Raw genomic sequence first — 12,185 nt, 5'->3', positions numbered from 1 at the left:
CATTCGTCCTAAACGTTTCATACAATTCATCCCTGATTATATGAAAAGAATTAAATCATGAGGTCAGCTTATAGCCAACCGATAAATACATGACTAAAGGTGAGAAGAATTTTTTTTCTCAATGGCATGCATCTATTGTGAATCGATCCCTTATGTCATTGTAATAAGTATATCACCCTCCAATCAACTAGGGGTTAACGTAATTGATACTTGTATAGATATTTACTCTAATAAATTTTTAAATTAATTTTAACAAATATAAAAATATCTCATTAGATATTTAACTTATGCAAAACGTCAGATAAAATATTCATTATAATTTATCTATTTATATCTTATTATGAAAAACTACTTGCCATCGCGTTACTAATATAATAAACAAATGACATGTTTATTTGATGTGCATTGAAGTTACAATAGATTAGCATTTACTTTTCTTAATATTAATCATTAACCATAATATACAGCTTAATATAAATTAATTATGTTTAATACAATGTAAAGGAAATTAATGTTGGTGCAATCGACCTAGATTTTGATGTGTGTGTCAAAGAGTTTAAGTTAGACTTTCATATGTATTTGATATGTGTTTGAGTCTTGCAGGACTTGGTGGAACACATGAGAACTTGGTACGGCCAAGTATGAGAAACTCATCCAAGGGCTCGGATCCTTGAGTCGGTGAAGGATGGTGTGGAAGACATCCGAGGGACCGCCGGACGAGGAGCAATGGAGTGGAGCCGAGGGAAGTGGACTTCAAGGCAGCGTGAAGGATGGCACGGAGAGGAGCCGCGGGCTCGGGTGCATCTGAGGGACGAAGGCCGAAGAAGAGGACTTCAAAGGCGACTCCGGAAAAGATGAGAGGAGTGAATGTACTGGGACCAGTCGACTGGTAATGGGACCAGTCGACTGATCCAGCTTCACAGAATGCACAGAAGCATTCTGTGCTTGTCGGATACGGGGACCAGTCGACTGGTACATAGCCGTTGGCAGAATTTGGCTTTCTGTAAAGAGCCGTTGGCTGGGTCCAACGGCACACCAGTCGACTGGTGCTTGGACCAGTCGACTGGTGTCGGGGTTTGAGTTGATTTGTGATCAACTCTCTTCTCTTATTTAAGGAATGCTTTGGGGCTTGAAGAGAGTTACTGGTGATAATTGTAAACCTTCTTAGTCTTGCCCAAAGCTTCCAAGTTCAATTCTCTTCCTCCCAATCTAAACTCCATCTTGTAAAGAGGAAGAGATCATTTTGTGAGAGGTTTTCTCCACCGAGAAGGAGAAGCTCTAGCCGGAGATTGCCGGGGACTGATCCACCGAAGGATCAAGGGATCGTCCACCTCAAGGACACGCCGTGGAGTAGGAGCAAGCAATCTCCGAACCACGTTACATCGAGCGTGTTAGCGTTTGTATTCTTGTTTGTGTTTCATTGTTTTAATTTCTATATTTCCGCTACGCACTAACCTTTTGTAGAGAAGAAATTGATTTGGGGGCACCGTCTATCCAACTCCCCTTCAAGTCGGCCACCGATCTTCCAACAATTAATATGTTCATAATTATAATTTCTAATGACCATTAAAGAAAAAAAATCAGAATGAATTATGTCATTGATGTTTCGAGAGGATTAATCAAATAAGTTATTGTCATTTAGAATTGACACCTATTTTGCTTTAATTAATGTCTAACTCAGATTTTAATTTATAACACATTTGTGCTTTTGTTTACGAAGAGTAATAAATCATTTAGCTTTTTCAATATTATCTTTATTATATATAATTATGCTAGTTGATAAATAAATTAAGTACAATTAAACAATTAATTATAAACAATGTTATTTTAAGCGAAGAGGTCGAGTTATTAATCTATAAAAAAAATTAAAACCTCATGTTTCTAGTCAAAGTAGAAACATTCAAGCCAAATGTGATAATGTGGCACAGTTTGCTTATTCTTTTATTGCAGTATTTAGCAAGGTTTTTTTCAACTTAGACATGTTTGGTCTTCACACAAATAAGACAAATTATTGTTGGTGCATTTTTTTCGGATCAAGATTAACCTGATTGATTAAATTTAAGTCGTAGTCTTAATATTTAAATTTTGATATTTAATAATATTTAGATATTATCGGTACAATTATAGACATTGATGCTCAAGGTTGGTTAGAAAAATTAAGTAGATCAAGGTTGACTGGATACTTAACTGAGAAATCCTAACTGGAGGTTAAGTAAAGACAAGTCCAATAGGAAGGTTGGTAGAATGAAAATTTAAGTGGATCAGTGTTGACCGGATACTTGGTATGGAAAGTTCTAGTGAGTGAAGTCAGATAGTGGAAATCCTAGTGAGTAAAGTCAGGCAGATCAGAAAGTCCTGGTAAATGAAGTTAGGTAGTTGGAAAGCTCTAGTGAGTGAAGTTAGGCAGTAAGAAAAGTCCTGATGAGAGAAGTAAGGTGAAAAGCCCTAATGAGTAAAGCTAGGCAGAAAGATATCCTGGTGAGTGAAGTCAGGCGAAAACCCCTAGTGAGTAAAATTAGGTAGAGGAAAATCTTAGTGAGTGAAGTCAGGTGGTGAAAACCTCTAGTGAGTGAAGTCAGGTAGTAGAAATCCAGGTGAATCAAGGTTGACCGGACACCAAGTGTTTGGAAGTCTAAATGGGTCATGGAGAACCGGACACTTGGCATGAGACGATAAGTCCAAGTGGATCAAGGTTGACCGGACACTTAGCACAGGGAGAAAAGTCCAAGTGGGTCAAAGGATTGACCGAACACTTAGTGATGAAGTCCCAGTAGGTCAAGGTTGATCGGATGCTAGGCATGAGGAGTTCTAACATGTCACAGTTGATCGGATGTTGGACGTAAGAACTTTAAACTTGAGTTTGGGCAAGTTTGGGTTGGTCAATTGATCAAGTGATCGATCGAACCATAGCCTAATTAATCAGTTGATCGATTGGGCAGTGCTTTTTGACGCGAGAAGCCCAATAGATTAGGTGATTGATTGAGAGGAAATCGCGTGAGCACAGAAGGCTTCCCAATCGATCAGCCGATCGATTGAGACACTCGAATCAATCGATTGGAGCAGGTTTTCTCGTAATATTACGAGGCAGCCAGAATTGATTAGTTAATCGATTCCGGATTTTCTACGAGAGTACAGAGGTACTCTGAATCAATCAGTTGATCGATTGAAACCTCCCCAATCGATTGGTCAATCGATTGGGATATGACCATTGCACAGGTTGTGAGCTTTAGACAGTTGTGATCGCTGGAATCTAATGTGGAAATAGATTGGGAGCAGTCGCAATCGATTGGGAGTCCTAAAAGCACATATATAAAGTCAATGGAGAGTTCAAAGGCAACAACTCTTCACATGATTCTTCTCTGACACTCACCGCCGGTTCTTGAAGTGTTCTTGGAGCAAATTGTTATTGCATTTCCAAACATCAAGAGGCGCTTCCAAACAAAAAGAGAGCAATCTAGGGTTTATTATTGTAAATTTTGTAAAATTTCATTTGTATTAGCTTCTCCTTTTCTTCTTGTTGTATGTGAGCTTGTACGAGATTTCTTCACCTCCGGATTATTCCGAGAATGAGTGTTTTTGATAATGGAGAGTATATTCAAGTATGGATCTTTGAATTAGTCACCTCATCTTGGAGTGGATACTAAGTAAATCTTTGTATTAGTATTAGAGGAGTTCACTTTGAGGTTATTTGATGTAAATCCTTTTCGACGAAGTGAGATGAGCTATTTATCCCCTAACTTCATTGTGTCCCAACAATATTACTATGAAAAATTACAAAATCAAATTTCTAAAAAATAAAAAATCACATAGCACAAGAAGCCACCAGCCAATTCAATATAATTACATAATTAAATGGTCAAAATTATTAAATCGTCTGTTTTCTTTTAGAATAAAAAAATCAAAAAAATAAAAAGAGAATCGAAAAAAAAAATCTTGTCCAATCATCACAAAACTAAGAAGGATGTGATGATTTATTTATTTGATAAAACATTATTAAGAGGAAATGATCTCAAATTTTGGCCGGTTCATCCGAAAAAAATCAAGAATCGACCAGGCATCGCCCATTGATTCACCTGCCGGCCCGCAAGGTATTACTATCTAAAAACACATGGTTTTGAATCACAATTATGATATAAGATATTTTCCTCCAATAAAATAAAAAATATATACATCGACTGTTGGGCGAAGGGCGAAGGGCGAAGGGCGAAGAAGCGAGTATTTAAATTTCTTTATGACATAGACATTGATTAATTGGTTTGCCAAAAAAAATAGATGAATTATTTGTTAATCTAAATGTATGAAATATAGAAATACGAAAATGGTAAAATTCATATTGATTTTCTATAGTAGATCTTGATCGTTTGTCACCGAAAGAACGATGATGAACGAATCGAAAAGTTCTTCAAGATTCCATGAACCAAATCTCAAGTATTCTCTTGTGTTCTTCCTTCACTCCTATGATGAACTCTTATCTCTATGAATTCCTTGGATGGACTTATATAGGAGAAGAAGGTAAACTTTTCACCTTCCTTTGTAATGTAAGTTATAATTGCACATAATGGATGGAAGAGGAAGAGGAAGAGGAAGAGGAATGAGCAATCAATCAATATTCATTCTTCCATCAGTATGTGTCGTCAATGCACACGTCCAACATCTCCCACTTGTCCTGGACAATCCATAAAGGTCATCTTATCACAAAGATCATGTAAGTCACATAGACTATATTATAATCGAGTCACAAAAATCAGAGCAAAACACTAAGTAGTTATAAAGACCAAATAAGAACATCCAATTCATACTTTAGAGAAAATGGTTCGTACGACAACAAGCACACTGAGCAATTATTGCTAAGAAGATTGTTATACCTTATATAGTTATTCTATAGAACGAATCAGATACATCAATAACTTATCTTTACCTTGGATTAAATTATTTATATCAATACAAACATCTCTAATCCCTCATAACGACAATTATGTCGAGAGCATGTTCCACATTCAATATTCACAATCATTTCTATACATAACAAAAATGACTCGATAGTGAATAATACCAAAGATGTAAATCTATCATAATATTTCTTTTTAGCTCGAATCTATTCATTCTAATCAGTCACTTTTCTAATTATGCTCCATAGACTGAATCACCCATAGTCAATAGGAAACATGCTAAAGTAACAAACACTAATCAGAACTTAAAGTAGACCGCTAAATAGTCACTTAGGGTAAGATTGAAATTAACTTATAATCTCAAGAGTCTCACATAGTATAGAAGCAGGAATTCATTCTCCTACTACACTTATTATCGTCATAGCACACGTGGTATGAATCACATGCTACGATGTTTTTCTCTTTACTAAAAAGAGTGCATGTTTTTATTAAAATTTAACATCGTACAGATTTCGATTTAAACATACCTAATATCTAATCCTGAATTAACATATGAATTCTAATCTGGCATTAAATAGATTCAGTAAATGGTGGGTTCATTTACTCTTATATAACTGATCTCATCTTGACATAATTATCTAGGCATCCTTAACTTATGGGTATATCTCTATTCATACTTACATAAACTAACTTATAAGTGTTAGAGTGTATACTAAAAGCCTAGCTTTTGGTATAAACAAGAATCACATTGGTCAAATGTCTACATTTATGATAAATGTAGTTGTTCAATTAATTTATATTGTAGATAACATGGTGTCTGGTGTCACACACAGAGGATCATGTTATCAGTACCTTATAAATTATAAACAGATGCTCACGACCATAATGGAAAGGAACAAACCATTAGAAGGTCGTAGTGTAAATTAGGTATTAGTTTATCTTAATTATATAATTACACTAGTACACTTAGAGTGTATTGAGTAGGACCATTAGAGGTCGTTTCTTTTATACTGACTTTATAAAGAAACAAAGACCTCAGTTATTATGGAAGTATGTGCTCTTAATCCTAATATAATAACAAGCACATATATTTGATATTTATTTCTTTAATTTATCAATGGATGAGATTTAGTTCGATGAATCAATAAGCCCGATAAGTTGGGAAATGATATCACTTATAGTGTGTGTTGTTGATTATAGAAGCAAACTGTGTCCTAGTAATCTAGGTTGAGAATGTCCCCAAGAAGAGCTCATAAGGATTGTCATGTTAAACCCTGCAGGTGGACTTAGTCCGACATGACGATGAAGTTGAGTGGTACTACTCTTGGAGCTAGATATTAATTAAGTGAGTTGTCAGTAACTTACTTAATTAATGGACATTTGTTATCTTAAACACAGGGAGACTAACACACTCATAATAAGAAGGAGCCCAAAATGTAATTTGGGATTGGTGCGGTAGTTCAATAATAGTTCTTTAGTGGAATGAATTATTATTGATGAAATTAAGTTGTGTGTTCGGGGCGAACACGGGATGCTTAATTTCATCGGGAGACCAAAACCAATTCCTCCTCTCGGTCCCTATCGTAGCCTCTAGTATATAGAGATTTATACCCACCGCATACCCACCTTCTTACCCATCCAATGGGGCCGGCCAAGCTAGCTTGGAACCCAAGCTAGGGCCGGCCAAGTCCAAATGGATGAGCCATGTAGGTGGCCGGCCAAAGCATGGGTCCCAAGCTTAGGTGGCCGACCACTAGAATATTAAAAGGATTTTATTAAAATTATTTCTTATGTGGATATCATGATTTTAAAAGAGAGTTTAAAAATTAAAAATTTCCTTTTATAGCTTTCTACAAAGATTAAGAGAAGAGATTAATCTCTTTCCTTATTTGTAGTTTAAAAGGATAGTTTTAATTTTGGTAAAACTTTCCTTATTTGTAAATCATCTACATGTTTAAAAGAGAGTTTAAAATTTGAAATCTTTCCTTATTTGTTGATTAAAGGAGGATTTTAAATTTTAAGAAAACTTTCCTTTTTAATCATGTTCATGATTTAAAAGAGAGTTTAAAATTAAATATTCTCTTTTATAAGTTTCTACAAAAGATTAAGAAAAGATTTGATATCTTTCCTTATTTGTAGATTAAAAGAGATTTTAATTTATAGAGATAACTTTCTTTTTATCCACATGTTTAAAAGAAAGATTTTAATTTATTAAATTTTCTTTTTATAAACCAATCATGAAGGGATAAAAATTATTGAGAAATTTTTATAAATTTTCGGAAGCAAATAAGGAAGTTTTAATTGGTGTTTAAAATTTTATTTGCTTGGAGATTTCTTGGTGTGGCCGGCCATTGCAAAATTGAAAAGAAAAATTATTTTTAATTAAATAAATTTTCCTTTTCAATGGCAAAAGAATTAAGGAAGTTTTTATTAAATTTTCCTTATTTGCCAAGACCAAGGATTATAAAAGAGGGGGTAGAAGAGGCTTCAAGTCTAAGGACTCTATTCTATTTTTCTTTCTTTTCTCCTTGGTGTTGTGGCCGGCCAACCTCTCTTCCTCTCTTCCTCTTGGTGGTGGCCGAACCTTCTCTATTAGCTTGGAGCTCTTGTGGTGGTCGGATACTACTTGGAGAAGAAGAAGAAGAAGGAGAGAAAGCTTGTATCCCTTGGAGCTTGGTTGGTGTTTTGTTCTTCGTCCTTGGTGAAGCTTCTTTGTGTTGGCCGAACCTAGCTAGGAGGAGAAGAAGGTGCTTGGTGGTTTCTCATCTCGGAAGATCGTTGCCCACACAACGTTCGAGGTTAGAAGAGGAATACGGTAGAAGATCAAGAGGTCTTTCTAGAAGGTATAACTAGTAATTTTTCTTTCCGCATCATGCTAGTTATTTATGGAAATAATACCAAATACAAGAGGCTTACGATTCTAGTATTTCGAATATGTTTTTCGAAGTTGTGTTCTTTTGTTTTATTTTTCCTTGTGATTTGATTGTTCTTTTCGGTTAACCTAAAGTTATTTTAGGAAATTAAATATTAGATTTCTATAAAAGCTTTTGTCTAGTCGGTGGTGGTTGCTCCCATATCTAAGAAGGTCATGTGCCTCGCCACGTCAGTACTGGGAACCAATTATGGAAATTAATATTTAATGGAATTAATAACTTAATTAATAACTTAAGGTGATTTGGATCGAACGTGTTAAGTTCCGCAGGAGATCCAAGTCAAAACCTAAAAGAACAAATAGATTAAGTTTTGGATCAAACGTGTTAAGTTCCGCAGGCGATCCAAAATTTAATTTAAAAGAACACATGGTAGTTAGGAAAAGGTTCAGACCTTTGTACAAAATTTTTGTACAGTGGAACCTCTAGGCTTTCCGAGTAGCAACCAACAATAAGTAACGGTCTTACCTTTATTTATACTTAATAAATAAAGATGATTATCCATGTGAGTGGATCAATCTCAACCTGCCAACATGCTCATCAATGTATGACCAACTATTCATCTTCTTGATACAAGAGATCACCGAAAACAAACTTGAGCGATTATGACCAACTCGCCGATCTATCTGAGGGTGCACCCATAGGCCAGGGCATGTGTCCCTTGTCCATTTTGTTGGTCCCTTTGGAGGCCGGCAAGAGGGGACGGGTGAATTTCCCTACAAAATAAAACTAAAAACTCTTCTCGGATATTCAACTAACTTAAAAGAACTTGTAATTAAAAAGACAGAGACTAATTAAAACAGAAAATAGACACAGAGGAATTACTTGGTTTGCAATCAGAGGATTGCTAATCCAAGGCAAAGAAGGCGCACTAATTGATTCTCCTCTGGGCGGAGTAGCCTCTTACAGCGTTGAAAGCACAGAAAGAAATAACACAAATGAAAGCACTGGATTACAAGTAGTTGTTCTTGATTTATAGTCTTGGTCCGGGCGCCTGGAAGGGTTCCGGGCGCCCTGGGAGGGATAAATTTTATCCCCCAACGGTCGGATCGAGTCAAAACTCGATCCTGTTGAAAAGTCGATTCCAGGCGCCCGGAAGGGTTCCGGGCGCCCGGAGTCCTAAGGTCAACTTAAATTGACTTTTCGACTCCGGTTCAGCTCGTCGCGATCCAGCTCATCTCGGTACGGGTCTGTTCGCTCCGGCTCCGTTTGCTTGGGTGATCTCGGCCTTCCGGAATAGGGCTCACCCGAACCCATGTTCCGGCCTTCTCCTCGAGCAGCCTTCCTTCCCGGTTTCTCGTCCCTCGAACGCCGCACACGTTCTTCTCGTCCGCCGGTGTACTCTTCCGCGGTCACCTCGTCCCTCGGACGCACCGAGCCCGTCAGCTCTCTCCCCGTGCCGTCCTTCTCGTTAGCCACGTCTTCCACTCGACTTCCTGTGTTCCTAAGCTCCTGCACACTTAGACACAAGGGTTAAACAACGCAGGACCTAGCTTAACTTGTTTGATCACATCAAAACACCTCGGGGTTCCAACAATCTCCTCCTTTTTGATGTGAGCAACCCAAGTTAAGCTAGGGTAAAACAGATGCAATAAAAACAATTTATTTGCAATTAAGTCCAAAGATATTTCATAAAAAAAATTATATACCTCCTCCTAGACTTAACATTCTTCTCCCCCTTTGATCACATTAAAAATAGGGGTTCTTTAAACAAGTCTAAGGTAAACAAAAATTTTAAGTGAATTTTCATAAAAAAAAACTTCTAAGGCAATTAATATTAATTTGTAAGGCAATGTTTTTAAAAGAGAATATCTAGTTTTTAAAAAAATTCTAAGTCAATATTCAGAAAAAATTTTAAGTTATTTTTTATAAAAGATTTCTAAGGCGATTTTTAAAAAAAATGTATAAGACAATATTCATAGAAAAATTTCTAAGTTAATTAAAAAAAAATATCTAAGTCAATAATTTTCAGAAATTTTCTAAAAAAAAATTTATTTTCCAAAAAATTATTATATAAATTAATTTTAAGTATTTTCTAACACAAATTGAATAACTCTTTTAAAGCATTAAGTAATTTAAATTAATGCTTTTTCAGTTAGTCAATTAAACTCTTCATTTCAATACTTGGCTTCCAGGTCGTGGCGAGGCACTAGGCCTTCTTGGTTATTGGAGCAACAACCACTTCCTTAGACAAAGCCTCATAAAGAAATTAGTTGTTTAATTTCTTTGCTGAAAATGCTAAGTCTGATTTTAATTTTAAATTAAATAGGTTTTTGGAACCCAGTAGAGGTTCCTACCTACAGGATTAACCAAGTATTTTCTAGGTATATAGATTTTTGATATATTTCTAATTTGACTTTGATGAAATCTATAATACCAATTTAAACCTCTATAATTTCTAAAAGTTGAAATATTTGAACCATTGGATTTTTTCAATCTTTCTATTTCTTCTTTTAGTTTTTCATTTTCAATTTTCAATTTTTCAAAATCCTCTATAAGACATGATTTTGCCAAAATTCTCTTTGTTTCTAAAATTTCATTTTCTAATTTGGCATTTTTATTTTCTAATTTATACATGGACTTAGTCATAGCTTTGATACCAAAGTAAAGTTCATCAGGGGGTAAGAGGTATACCTTACTTACCATATCAGACTTGAAGCCTGAATCTCCCCCTGCTTCGCTACTTCCATCTGACGTCGCTCCCCCTTCATCGATGTTGGGTTCTGATGTGCTTTGTCCTTCGTGGCTTGCCATCAGTGCAATCCCCGCATATTCTTGAGCTTCTGATTCAGATGAAGAAGTGTCATCCCAAGTTGCTTTTAGGTTGTGTTTCTTGGGTGTCTTCATTTTGACCTTCTTGAGTTCTGGGCACTCTTTCCTTAGGTGTCCCTCCTTCTGACACTGGTAGCACCGTACCTTTCTTCTACCTTTTTGATTCTTTTGATTCTGCATTTTAAATTTATTAGATCTAAAAAAATTTTTAAAATTTCTTACCATGTATGCTTCTTGATCGTCTTCAGAGTCTGAATCGAGTTCATCCTTCTGGGTTGCGTTCAGCGCCATAGTCTGGGTTGTATCCTTTGTCGTTCCTGCACACCTGGTTTCATGCAATTCAAGAGTAGAAAACAACTCTTCTAAAGTACTTACCTCCAGGTCTTTTGAGATGTAGTAGGCGTCGATGATTGATGTCCACTCCGGAGTTCTTGGAAACGCGTTGAGCGCGTAGCGTATAGTGTCCCGGTTTGTTACCGTTTCACCAAGGTTTTCGAGACCAGTAACTAGTTCTTTTACCTTCACATGTAGACCAGCTACTTTCTCACCTTTCTCCAAACGGAGGTTCATAAGTTTGTTGCGGAGGATGTCCCTTCTAGCGAGCTTTGCTTCGGACGTACCTTCGTGGAGTTCCAAGAACTTCTCCCAAAGTTCTTTAGCAGATAAGTAGTTTCCGATGCGGTTGACCTCTTGAGGCGGTAACACGCTCAGCAGGTGATGTTCCGCACGGCTGTTTGCTACCGACTCATTCTGCTCCTTCTTTGTCCAATCGCTCTCTTCTTTTTCTTTTCCATCTTTATCTATTAGAGCTACAAAACCATATTATCATTAACTACAACAAAATCGCTTATAGACATCGGTGGAACAACAATGGTTTTAAGCAAAAACCGATGTCTTGAGTATTTTACACCGGTTGTTCTCACACCGATGTCTCTGGCGCACGATACCACTTGTTGGTCCCTTTGGAGGCCGACAAGAGGGAAGGGGTGAATTGCCCTACAAAATAAAACTAAAAACCCTTCTCGGATATTCAACTAACTTAAAAGAACTTGTAATTAAAAAGGCAAAGACTAATTAAAACAGAAAATAGACACAGAGGAATTACTTGGTTTGCAATCAGAGGATTGCTAATCCAAGGCAAAGAAGGCGCACTAATTGATTCTCCTCTGGGTGGAGTAGCCTCTTACAGCGTTAAAAGCACAGAAAGAAATAACACAAATGAAAGCACTGGATTACAAGTAGTTGTTCTTGATTGATAATTGCTTCTGGACCAAGGCTATATTTATAGTCTTGGTCCGGGCGCCTGGAAGGGTTCCGGGCGCCCTGGGAGGGATAAATTTTATCCCCCAACGGTCGGATCGAGTCAAAACTCGATCCTTTTGAAAAGTCGATTCCGGGCGCCCGGAAGGGTTCCGGGCGCCCCGGTCGGTTCCGGGTGCCCGGAATGGTTCCGGGCGCCCGGAGTCCTAAGGTCAACTTAAATTGACTTTTTGACTCCGGTTCAGCTCGTCTCGATCCAGCTCATCTCGGTCCGGGTCTGTTCGCTCCGGCTCCGTTTGTTTGGGTGATCTCGGCCTTCCGGAATAGGGCTCAC

Source organism: Zingiber officinale, chromosome 3A, assembly GCF_018446385.1.
Source record: "Zingiber officinale cultivar Zhangliang chromosome 3A, Zo_v1.1, whole genome shotgun sequence".
Classification (NCBI taxonomy): Eukaryota; Viridiplantae; Streptophyta; class Magnoliopsida; order Zingiberales; family Zingiberaceae; genus Zingiber; species Zingiber officinale.
This window is presented reverse-complemented; position numbering follows the sequence as displayed.